The sequence below is a fragment of the Bubalus bubalis genome, chromosome 24 (assembly GCF_019923935.1).
Source record: "Bubalus bubalis isolate 160015118507 breed Murrah chromosome 24, NDDB_SH_1, whole genome shotgun sequence".
Taxonomy (NCBI): Eukaryota; Metazoa; Chordata; class Mammalia; order Artiodactyla; family Bovidae; genus Bubalus; species Bubalus bubalis.
Window position 1 is genome coordinate 23,883,232 of NC_059180.1, and position 12,463 is coordinate 23,895,694.

Genomic DNA, 12,463 nt, shown 5'->3' on the forward strand with positions numbered 1-12,463 from the left:
TTGGTGGGGGTGTAAATGGGTTCAGTCACTATGGAAAACAGCAAGGAGGTTCCTTAAAAAACTCAACACACAGGCACTATATGATCCAGCAATCCCATTCTTGGGCTCAGATATGGAAAAAATCATAATTTGAAATGACTTGTGCACCCCTATATTCAGACCAGCACTATTTACTAGAGCCGAGATAGAGAATCAACCAAGGCCAGAGACTGAAAAATGAAGACTAAGTGAGACAAATAGACACTGGAATACTCCTCACTCATAAAATAGAATTAAATAATGCCATTGGCAATAGCAAAGATGGACCAAGATATTACCATGTGCAGTGAAGTAAATCAGAGAGAGAGACAGAAATATCATGAGATATCACCTACCAGTGGAATCTGTCGATTTATACCAATGAACTACCATACAAAACAGAAACAGACTTACAAACTTCACAAACCAACTTATGATTACCAAAAAAAAAAAAAAAAAAAAGTTAGAAAGAAGAAAAATTAAGACTTTTGCATTATCACATACACACTAATATGTATCCATTAGATAATCAGAAAGGACACACTGAGTTGCACAGAGAATGCTACTGAACACAATTTTCAGAGCAAGAATAGATACACATCTATATATATCTGAATAAAGCTCTTGGACACCTAAGAAACACATTGGAAATCCGACCTTTTCCAGTCCTGTGGCCACTGCTGAGTTTTCCCAATTTGCTGACATATTGAATGCAGCACTTTCACAGCATCATCTTTAAGGATTGAAACAGTTCAATTGGAATTCCATCACCTCCACTAGCTTTGTTCGTAGTGATGCTTCCTAAGGCCCCCTTGACTTCACACCCAGGATGTCTTGCTCTAGGTGAATGATCACACAATTGTGGATATCTGGGTCATTAACATCTTCTTTGTATAGCTCTTCTGTAAATTCTTGCCACCTCTTCTTAACATCATCTGCTTCTGTTAGGTCCAGACTGTTTCTGTCCTTTATTGTGCCCATCTTTGAGTGAAATGTTCCCTTGGTATCAAATGGCCTGTGCAACTTTAAATGACACCTGCCCTCAAGTAATGTCCCCAGGAATATCACCCCAAAAGATTTCAGCTGCTGCTGCTGCTAAGTCATTTCAGTCGTGTCTGACTCTGTGTGACCCCATAGATGGCAGCCCACCAGGCTCCCCCGTCCCTGGGATTCTCCAAGCAAGAACACTAGAGTGGGTTGCCATTTACTTCTCAAATGCATGAAAGTGAAAAGTGAAAGTGAAGTCGCTCAGTCATGTCTGACTCTTAGCGACCCCATGGACTGCAGCCTTCCAGGTTCCTCTGTTCATGGGATTTTCCAGCAAGAGTACTGGAGTGGGTTGCCATTGCCTTCTCCAAAAGATTTCAGAGTGGAGTCCAATTTCAAGAAGCCAATTTGAGGAGGTCAACAGTATTCACACTGTTTAATGGTCACTGTCAAAACCTCCCCAGACAGTAAGTTGTGGAGGGGTGTGGCACAAGGGAACCCTCTTCCACTGCAGTTGAGGATGTAAATGGTAAGAGCCATGATGGAGGGCAGTGCAGAGGTTCCTTAAACAATGTAGCTGAGAATGAGATCGGAAGATTTCCTCACACCGTATACCAAAGTGAAAGTAAAGTCGCTCAGTCGTATCGGACTCTTTGCGACCCCATGGAATGCAGCCTACCAGGCTCCTCCGTCCATGAGATTCTCCAGGCAAGAATACTGGAGTGGGTTGCCATTTCCTTCTCCAAAGGCAACTACAAATAATTAAAAGTGTCAAGTGTAGACACTGATCCTAGGAAACCTGGAGGAATATATAAAAAAAAGATGGAAGAATCTCAGGTCGCATTCTACATAAAGAACATGTGTGATGATGAAGGAGACGAAAGAGACACTCATTCGATTCCTGGGTGGGGAAGATGCACTGGAGGAGGCCATGGCAACCCACTTCAGTATTCTTCCCTGGAATACTACGGGCAGAGGAACCTGGCAGGCTACAGCACATGGGGTCCCATAGGATCAAACAGGACTGAAGTGATTAAGCATGCATGCATGCATATTGGAAGAACATGCTTTGTCTTAAATCGCATTAAGGAACATTTTCATGCACGTCTACGAATAATGAAAATAAATCAGAAATAAGAAAACATGACCTAATTACCCTTAAAGCCATTTGCACAGAAAAGGAAACCCTAAAAGACAACCCTCAGAATAGGAAAAATATTGGCAAAGATGCATACAAGGAATTTGTCTTCAAAATACACAAACAGCATGGGAAGTGCCATATCAGAAATACAAACAACCTCTCCTCATTAAAAAAAAAAAATTGGCCAGAATAGAAAATGAGATCTCTTTTAGGAACAAATACAGATTGCGTTAGACATGTGGAAAATGTTCAACATCCCTATGAATGGATACAAATGAACTTCTTTAGCAAAGAGAAACAGCCTCAGAGAATGAGAAGAAAAACCTATGTTTACCAAAAAAAGAAAGGTGAGTTGGAAGGTGAAATGAACTGGATCAGACTAACATGTGCTCACTAGTATCAGAAAAAGAACCCCCCAAAAATCACTATGTAACACAAGAAACCCTACTCAACCTTCCATAGCAACCATCTGGAAAAAGAAGCTGAAGAAGAACCTTTGTTTCTATCTCTAAGTGAACCAAGTTGCTGTAGATGAAAAACAAGAAAAAAGGCAAAAAACTCCCCCAAAACAACCCACACACAACAGCGCCCAAGCTTGTGATTAACCTGTACATCCAAGTCCCAAATATAGAAGAAAAAAGGAAAAAAATGCAGAATTTCTTTCCCTCAAGCCACTCTGACGTGAGCGGTGTCACATCCCTGGAGCCTGAGAGACGGGGGCCCCAAGGCTGGAATGTGGAATGCTGAGGGAGCCTGCAGCATGCGGATGCCAGTGTGACCCCAGATGGACCTGGAGTGGCTCATGCCATGCCGTCTCCTTGAGCCCACCAAAGTCTGGATATTGGCTGGCCTTCCTCGAGGAAATCCAAGCGAACTGCACCCAAATGCAGTGGAACCTCTGGTCTGTAATAGATTTCCAAACACCCTGGGCTCCATGTGTCCCTTGGACTGAGGATTTCAACACTGGCACCTTTCTTAGTATGACCTCAGCTATGGATTATCGCCCCTTTGGCAGTGTGGTTTTGCAGGAGTTCGGATGAGTCGTGGGAGTCAAGGCTAAGGGGGAAGAAGTAATGGGACACAAGCCTTGGGTGTTTCTCCTGGTTCACTGACTCTAATTGGCAGTACTCGCAAAAGGCTCTGCTTGCCCAAGGACCCAGAGTCAGGCATGAAGACATGCTGGTGCCTTGTGGTCATGTCCTCTAACAACAACTTTAAGATTCCTGCTCAGTGGCTCTTACTGGTCAAAAGGCCTCAGTTCAGTGCAGTTCAGTGGCTCAGTTGTGCTCATCTCTTTGCGACACCACGGACTGCAGCACACCAGACTTCCCTGAGGTGGTCCATCACCAACTCCTAGAGCTCACTCAAACTCACGTCCATCGAGTTGGTGATGCCATCCAACCATCTCATCCCCTGTCATCCACTTTTCCTTCTGCCTTTGATCTTTCCCAGCAGCAAGGTCTTTCCAAGAGTCCGTTCTCTGCATCGGGTGGCCAGAGTATTGGAGCTTCAGTGTCATCATCAGTTGTGAATATTATTTGGAAGGAATACTCAGGACTGATCTCCTGTAGGATGGAAGGCTGGATCTCCTTGCTGTCCAAGGAACTCTCAAGAGTTTTGTCCAATACTACAGTTCAAAAGCATCAATTTTTTGGCACTCAGCTTTCTTTATGGTCCAACTCTCACATCCATACACAACTCCTGTAAACCCTTTGAAAAAGCTTCCTGAAAAACTTTGATTAGATGGATGTTTGTCAGCAGAGATTTCTGCTTTTTAATATGTTGTCTAGGTTGGTCATAGCTTTTCTTCCAAGGAGCAAGCGTCTTTTAATTTCATGGCTGCAATCACCATATGCAGTGATTTTGGTGCCCAAGAAAATAAAGTCATCACTGTTTCCATCATTTCCCCATTTCTTTGCCAAGAAGTGATGGGACTGGATGCCATGATCTTCATTTTTTGAATGTTGAACTTTAAGCCAGCTTTTTCTCCCTCCTTCTTCACTTCAACAAGAGGCTGTTTAGTTGCTCTTCACTGTCTGTCATAAGGGTGATGTCATGTGCATATCTGAGGTATTGATATAATTTCTCATGGCAGTCTTAATTCCAGCTGTGCTTCATCCACCCTGGCATTTCGCATGATGTATTCTGCATATAAATTAAATACCAAGGTGAAAATGCACCTCCTTGACATACTCCTTTCCCAACTTGCAACCAGTCTGCTGTTGCATGTCCAGTTATAACTGTTGCTTCGCGATCTGCATCTACATTTTTCAGGAGGCAGGTAACGTGGCCAGGTATGCCCAAATCTTTAACAATTTTACCTAGTTTTTTTTGTGATCCAAGCAGTGAATGGCTTTAGTGTAGTCCATGAGGCAGAAGCAAAGGCTTTTCTGGAGTTCTCTTGCTTTTTCTATGATCCAATGGATGTTGGCAATTTGATCTCTGGTTCCGCTGTCTTTTCTAAATCCACCTTGAACATCTGGGAGTTCTCAGTTCATGTACTGTTGAAGCCTAGCTTGGAGAAGTTTGAGCATTACTTTGCTAGCCTGTGACATCAATGCAATTATTTGGGAGTTTGAACATTCTTTGGCATTGCCCTTCTTTGGGAGTGGAATGAAACCTGAGCTTTTCCAGTCCTGTGGCCACTGAGAATTTTCCAAATTTGCTGGCATATTGAGTTCCACACTTTCACAGCATCATGTTTAAGGATTTCAAATAGCTCAGCTAGAATTCCATCAGTTACACTAGCGTTGTTTGTAGTGGTGCTTCCTAACCCCCCCTGACTTTGAACTCCAGGATGTCTGGCTCTAGGTGAATGATCACACCATTGTCCTTATCCGGGTCATTAAGATCTTCTTTGTATAGTTCTTCTGTGAATTCTTGCCACCTCTTCTTAACATCATCTGCTTCTGTTAGGTCCATACTGTTTCTGTCCTTTATTGTGCCCATCTTTGCATGGAAAGTTCCCTTGGTATCAAATGGCCTGTGCAGCTGTAAATGACACCTGCCCTCAAGTAATGTCCCTAAGAAAATCATCCTAAAAGATTTCAAATTGGGGCCTTATTTCAAGAAGCCAATTTCAAGAGGTCAGTAGTGAAGCACCTGAAAGATACTCCACACCACGAACTCCTAAAACAATGCCAATCAAAACCACCATGAGAAATCACCTCACATGACTCAGAATGACCTGCATCAAAAAGGTCTATTAAAAGGAAGTCCTGCAGAGGGCTTAGGGAAAAAGGAATCCTCCTTCTCTCCTTGTTGGGATGTAAATGGGTATAGGAAGTATGGGTAGAGGCATGAGTTTCCTTAAAAAAAAAAAAAACAAACAACAACAAAAAAAACTAAGCATAGAGGAACCATGTGATTGGCCAATCCCACTCTCCCACTCCTGGGCTTAGATCCAGAGAAAATGTGAATTTGAGATGACACATGCACCCCTGTTTTCAGGGCAGCACGATTTACAAGAGCCAAGACATTAGAATGAAATCAAATGTATCAGGAGAGAAAAATGAGGTCTAAGTAGCTCACCTCTCCACTGCAATTTGCTATTATAGAAAACAGAACAGAATAGTGAACGTGGCCTCAGCATGGATGGAAGAGATTGGGATACTAAGGGAACTGAGTCAGAAACAGAAACACAAATATCACAAGATGTCCCTAACTGGTGGATCTAAAAATTCATACAAAGGAACTACTTTACACAAAGAAACACACTCAGAAACTTAAATAACTTCTGATTCTCAGAAAGAAAATATGAGGGCACAGGGAGTAATTAAGAGGTTGGAATAAACATCTACAGATGAATATATTTCAAATAGATAAGCTACACAAACATACTGAATACCACAGGAAAAGTTAAGAACACCTCGTAATCATCGTAAAGAAAAAAATCTCCCCAAAACTAATGAAATTCTAGATGGAACCGAATCAAGTTCTTGTACACCAGAAACAAACACAACACGAAAGAATCCTACACCCGTACACGATAATAATGAAATTACAGCAGAAAACAACAAGAGTGGGGCCTGAAGACACGCTGTCACCTTCTGTTTTTTTGCCATAAAACCACTTGCAAAGCTATGCTGATGGGCACTCAATACTCCCAAAGGCCAATGGGCGTCAGTGAGAAAAACCTCCCCTCAGGCAATGTCCTAGGGCTGGTCAGCCAAAACGATTTTAAACCTGGGCAGACCTTAAAGAAGCTGATTTCAAAAGGCTAGTTTCAATCATGCCGTTTTAAACAAGTTTCATGAAAAGTTGTCAACACCATGAAGTATTAGATAAATGGAAATCAGAACCACCACCAGGTATCACCTTGCACACATCAGAATGGTCACTGTCAAAACCTCCCCAGACAGTAAGTTGTGGAGGGGTGTGGACACAAGGGAACCCTCCTCCACCGCAGCTGAGGATGTAAATGGTAAGAGCCATGATGGAGTGCAGTGCAGAGGTTCCGTAAACAATGTAAGTGAGAATGAGATGGGAAGATTTCCTCACACCATATACCAAAAGCAACTACAAATAATTAAAAGTGTCAAGTGTAGGCACGGATCCTAGGAAACCTTGAGGAATATATCACAAAGGACGGGAGTATCTCAGGTCGAATTCTATGCTAAGAACCTGTCTGACGATGCAGGAGATATAAGAGACAAGGATTCGATTCCTGGGTGGGGAAGATGCACTGGAGGAGGCCATGGTGACCCACTTCAGTATTCTTCCCTGGAATACTACAGACAGAGGAGCCTGGCAGGCTACAGCCCATAGAGTCCCACAGGATCAAACAGGACTGAAGTGACTAAGCACGCATGCATGCATATTGGAAGAACATGCTTTGTCTTAAATCGCATTAAGGAACATTTTCATGGACCCCTAAGAATAATGAAAATAAATCAGAAATAAGAAAACATGACCTAATTACCCTTAAAGTCATTTGCACAGAAAAGAAAACCCTAAAAGACAACCTTCAGAATAGGAAAAATATTAACAGATGAAGACACCCACAAGGGATTTGTCTCCAAAACACACACACAGCGCATGCAGCTACATTTTGGAAATACAAACAACCTCCCCTGGTCAAAACAAAACAAAACAATGGGTCAGAATAGAAAAGGAGATTTCTTTGAGGAACAAATATAGATTGCATTAGACACAGGGAAAATATTCAGCACCCCTATGAACAGATACAAATGAACTGTTTAGCAAAGAGAAACAGCCTCAGAGAATGAGAAGAAAAACCTATGTTTACCAGAAAAAAAAAGGTGGGTGGCAGGGTGAAATGAACTGGTTCAGACTAACATGTGCTCACTAGTATAAAAACAAAACAAAGCAAAACAGCAAAGAAACCCAGTATGTAACACAAGAAATTCTACTCAACACTCCATAGCAACCCATCTGGAAAAAGAAGCCAAGAAGAATGTATGTTTCTATCTATAGGCAAATCTTGTTGCTGTAGATGAAAAACAAGAAAGAAGGCAAAAAATCAACCAACCAACCAACCAACCAAACAAAAAAACACAGCCCCCAAGATTGTGACTAATGTGTACAGCCCAGTTCCAATTATAGGACAAACAAGGAAAAAATTTCAGACTTTCTTTCCCTCAAGCCACTCTGACGTGAGTGGAGTCGCATCCCTGGAGCCTGAGAGACGGGGGCCCCAAGGCTGGAATGTGGAATGAGGGAGCCTGCAGCATGTGGATGCCAGTGTGACCCCAGATGGACCTGGAGTGGCTCGTGCCATCTCCTTGAGCCCACCAAAGTCTGGATATTGGCTGGCCTTCCTCGAGGAAATCCAAGCGAACTGCACCCAAATGCAGTGGAACCTCTGGTCTGTAATAGATTTCCAAACACCCTGGGCTCCATGTGTCCCTTGGACTGAGGATTTCAACACTGGCACCTTTCTTAGTATGACCTCAGCTATGGATTATCGCCCCTTTGGCAGTGTGGTTTTGCAGGAGTTCGGATGAGTCCTGGGACTCAAGGCTATGGGGGAAGAAGTAATGGGACACAGGCCTTGGGTGTTTCTCCTGGTTCACTGACTCTAATTGGCAGTACTTGCAAAAGGCTCTGCTTGCCCAAGGACCCAGAGTCAGGCATGAAGACATGCCACCACCTTGCGGTCACTTCCTGTAACAACAACTTTAAGATTCCTGCTCAAGGAGCTTCAGTTCAGTTCAGTTCAGTTGCTCAGTCTGTTCAACCCCATGTATGGCAACACACCAGGTTTCCCTGAGTTGGTCCATCACTAACTCCCAGAAGTTGCTCAAACTCATGTCCATGGAGTCAGTGATGCCATCCAACCATCTCATCGTCAGTCATCCTCTTCCTCCTTCCTTCCATCTTTCCCAGCATCAAGGTCTTTTACAATGAGTCAGTTCTCTGCATCAGGTGACCAGAGTATTCAGCATCAGTTCTTCCAATAAATATTCAGGATTAATTTCATTTACGATTGACTGGTTGGATCTCTTTACTGTCCAAGGGACTCTCAAGAGTCTTCTCCAACACTAGAGTTCAAAAGCATCAATTCTTTCATGCTCAGCTTCCTTTATGGTCCAAATCTCACATCCATATAAGACTAATGGAAATAAGACAATAGCTTTGACTAGATGGACCTTTGTTGGCAGGGTAACATCTCTGCTTTTTAATATTCTGTCTAGGTTGGTCATAGCTTTTCTTCCAAGGAGCAATATTTTTTTAATGTCATGGCTGCAGCCACCATCTGCAGTGATTTTGGAGCCCAGAAAAATAAAGTCTGACACTGTTTCCACTGTTTCCCCATCTGTGTGTCATGAAGTGATGGGACCGGATGCCATGATCTTCATTTTTTGAATGTTGAGCTTTTAGCCAGCTTTTTCAGTCCCATCTTTCACTTTCAACAAGAGGCTCTTTAGTTTCTCTTCTCTTTCTGCAGTAAGGGAGGTGTCACCTGCATATTTGAGGTTATTGATATTTCTCCCAGCAATCTTGATTCCAACTTGTGCTTCATCCACCCTGGCATTTTGCATGTTGTATTCTGCACATAAGTTAAATAAGCAAGGTGAGAATACACAAGCCTTGACATACTCCTTTCCCAGTTTGCAACCAGTCCATTGTTCCATGTCCAGTTCTAACTGTTGCTTCTTTATCTTCATACATTTTACTCAGGAGGCAGATAAGATGGTCTGGTCTTCCCATCTCTTTAACAATTTCCCACAGTTTATTGTGATTCACACAGTCCAAGGCTTTTGTGTAGCCAATGAAGCAGTAGATGTTATCTGAAATGTTGGCAATTTGATCTGTGGTTCCTCTGCATTTTCTAAATGCAACTTGAACATCTGGAAGTTCTTGGTTCATATATTATTGAAGCCTTGCTTGGAGAATTTTGAGCATTACTTTGCTAGCATATGAAATGAGAGCAATTTTGTGGCAGTGTGAGCATTCTTTGGGGTTGAAATGAAACCTGACCTTTTCTAGTGCTGTGGCCACTCCTGGGTTTTCTAAATTTTCTGGCATATTGAGTGCAGCACTTTTGCAGCCTCTTTTTTTAGGATTTGAAATAGCTTAGCTGGAATTGCATTACCTCCCCTAGCTTTCTTCATGGTGATGCTTCCTAAGGCCCACTCGACTTTGCATTCCAGAATATCTGGCTCTAGGTGAGTGATGACACCATCATGGTTTTCTGAGTCATTAAGATCTTTTTTGTATAATTCTTCTGAGTGGACATCATTAGATGATCAATACTGAAATCAGGTTGATTATATTCTTTTTTTTTTTTTCCCACTGATGTCCGGCTACAAACCATTCTTAGTGCCCACAGTTCTGAGCACTGAGCGTAGAAATAGCCGCTTCCTCTCTGCCCCAACGGCACAGGCACAGCAGGGCGGCTGCACCCGTGGTGCCGCCAAGTCCCTCATCTGCAGGGCAGTGGATTATATTCTTTTGAAGAAGAAGATGAAGAAACTCTATATAGTCAGTAAAACAAGATGGGGAGCTGACTATGGCTCAGATCATGAACTCTTTATCGCAAAATTCAGACTTAAATTGAAGAAAGTAGGGAAAACCACTAGGCCATTCAGATATGACCTAAGTCAAATCCCTTATGATTTTACAGTGGAATTGACAAATAGATTTAAGGGATTAGATCTGATAGAGTGCATGAAGTACTATGTTTGAGGTTCTCAACATTGTCCAGAAGGTGGTGACCAAAACCATCCCCAAGAAACAGAAATGCAAGAAGGCAAAATGGTTGTCTGAGGAGGTCTTACAAATAGCTGAGAAAGAAGAGATGTGAAAGGAAATGGAGAAAGGGAAAATTATATCCAACTGAATGCAGAGTTCCAAAGTATAGCAAAGAGAGAGAAGAAAGCTTTCTTAAGGGAAACCTTAATTTCCTCAAAGAAATAGAGGAAAACAAAAGAATGGGAAAGACTAGAGATCTCTTCAAGAAAATTAGAGATACCAAGGGAACATTTCATGAAAATATGGGCACATTAAATGACAGAAACAGTATGGACCTAACAAGTAGTAGAGATTAAGAAGTTCAGTTCAGTTCAGTTCAGTCGCTCAGTCGTGTCCGACTCTTTATGACCCCATGAATTGCAGCACACCAGGCCTCCCTGTCCATCACCATCTCCCAGAGTTTGCCCAAACTCATGTCCATCGAGTTGGTGATGCCATCCAGCGTCCCTTTCTCCTCCTGCCCCCATCCCCTCCCAGCATCAGGGTCTTTTCAAATGAGTCAACTCTTCGCATGAGGTGGCCAAAGTATTGGAGTTTCAATTTCAGCATCAGTCCTTCCAAAGACCACCAGGACTGATCTCCTTTAGGATGGACTGGTTGGATCTCCTTGCAGTCCAAGGGACTCTCAAGAGTCTTCTCCAACACCACAGTTCAAAAGCATCAATTCTTCGGCGCTCAGCTTTCTTCACCGTCCAACTCTCACATCCATACACGACCACTGGAAAAACCATAGCCTTGACTAGACAGACCTTTGTTGGCAAAGAAATGTCTCTGCTTTTCAATATGCTATCTAGGTTGGTCATAACTTTCCTTCTAAGGTGTAAGCATTTTTTAATTTCATGGCTACAATCACCATCTGCAGTGATTTTGGAGTCCCAAAAAATAAAGTCTGACACTGTTTCCACTGTTTCCCCATCTATTTCCCATGAAGTGATGGGACCAGATACCACGATCTTCGTTTTCTGAATGTTGAGCTTTAAGCCAACTTTTCTACTCTCCTCTTTCGTTTTCATCAAGAGGCTTTTGAGCTCCTCTTCACCTTCTGCCATAAGGGTGGTGTCATCTGCATATCTGAGGTTATTGATATTTCTCCCGACAATCTTGATTCCAGCTTGTTTCCTTGATGTACTCTGCGTTTCTCATGATGTACTCTGAGTAGAAGTTGAATAACCAGGGTGACAATATACAGCCTTGACATACTCCTTTTCCTATTTGGAATCAGTCTGTTGTTCCATGTCCAGTTCTAACTGTTGCTTCCTGACCTGCATATAGGTTTCTCAAGAGGCAGGTCAGGTGGTCTGGTATTCCCATCTCTTTCAGAATTTTCCACAGTTTATTGTGATCCACACAGTCAAAGGCAGAAAATGAAGGGAAACTAAAGATCCTCTTGATGAAGTTGAAAGAAGAGAGGGTAAAAGCTGGCTTAAAATGCAACATTCAAAAAACTAAGATCATAGCATCTGGTCCCAATGCTTTATGGGAAATAGATGGGGGAAAAAATGGACAGTGACAGACTTTTTATTTCTTGGGCTCCGAAATCACTGCAGATGGTTACTGCAGCCATGAAATGAATAAACATTTTCTCTTTGACATTTGCTCTTTGAAAGCTATGACAAACCTAGACAGCAAATTAAAAAGCAGAGACATAACTTTGCCAACAAAGATCCAAATAGTCAAAGCTGTGGTTTTTCCAGGAGTCATGTATGGATGTGACATTTGGACCATAAAGATGGCTGAGTGCCAAAGAACTGTTGCTTTCAAACAGTGAAGCTAGAGAAGACTCTTGAGAGTCCCTAGGACTAGAAGGAGATCAAACCAGTCAATCCTAAAGGAAATCAACCCTGAAGATTCACTGGAAGGAATAATGCTGAAGTTGAAGCTCTAATACTTTGGTCACCTGATGTGAAGAGCCATCATGGAAAAGACCCTCATGCTGGGAAAGACTGAGGCCTGGAGGAGAAGAAGGCAGGAGAGGATAAGATGGTTGGATGGCAATACTAACTAAATGGACATGAGTTGGAGTCAACTCTGGGAGATAAGCAAGGACAAAGAAGCCTGGTGTGCTGCAGTTCATGGTATTGCAGAGAGTCAGATATAACT

General features: G+C 42.5%; 1 non-coding gene across 1 annotated transcript; it reads right to left on the bottom strand.

Annotated features, from left to right (window-relative positions):
* Positions 1 to 9,905: 9,905 nt before the first annotated feature.
* On the bottom strand, positions 9,906 to 10,050 carry LOC123465357. Its single transcript, XR_006640588.1, has one exon. It is a non-coding gene; the product is annotated as a small nucleolar RNA SNORA43 (small nucleolar RNA).
* Between the last annotated feature and the right edge of the window lie 2,413 nt (positions 10,051 to 12,463).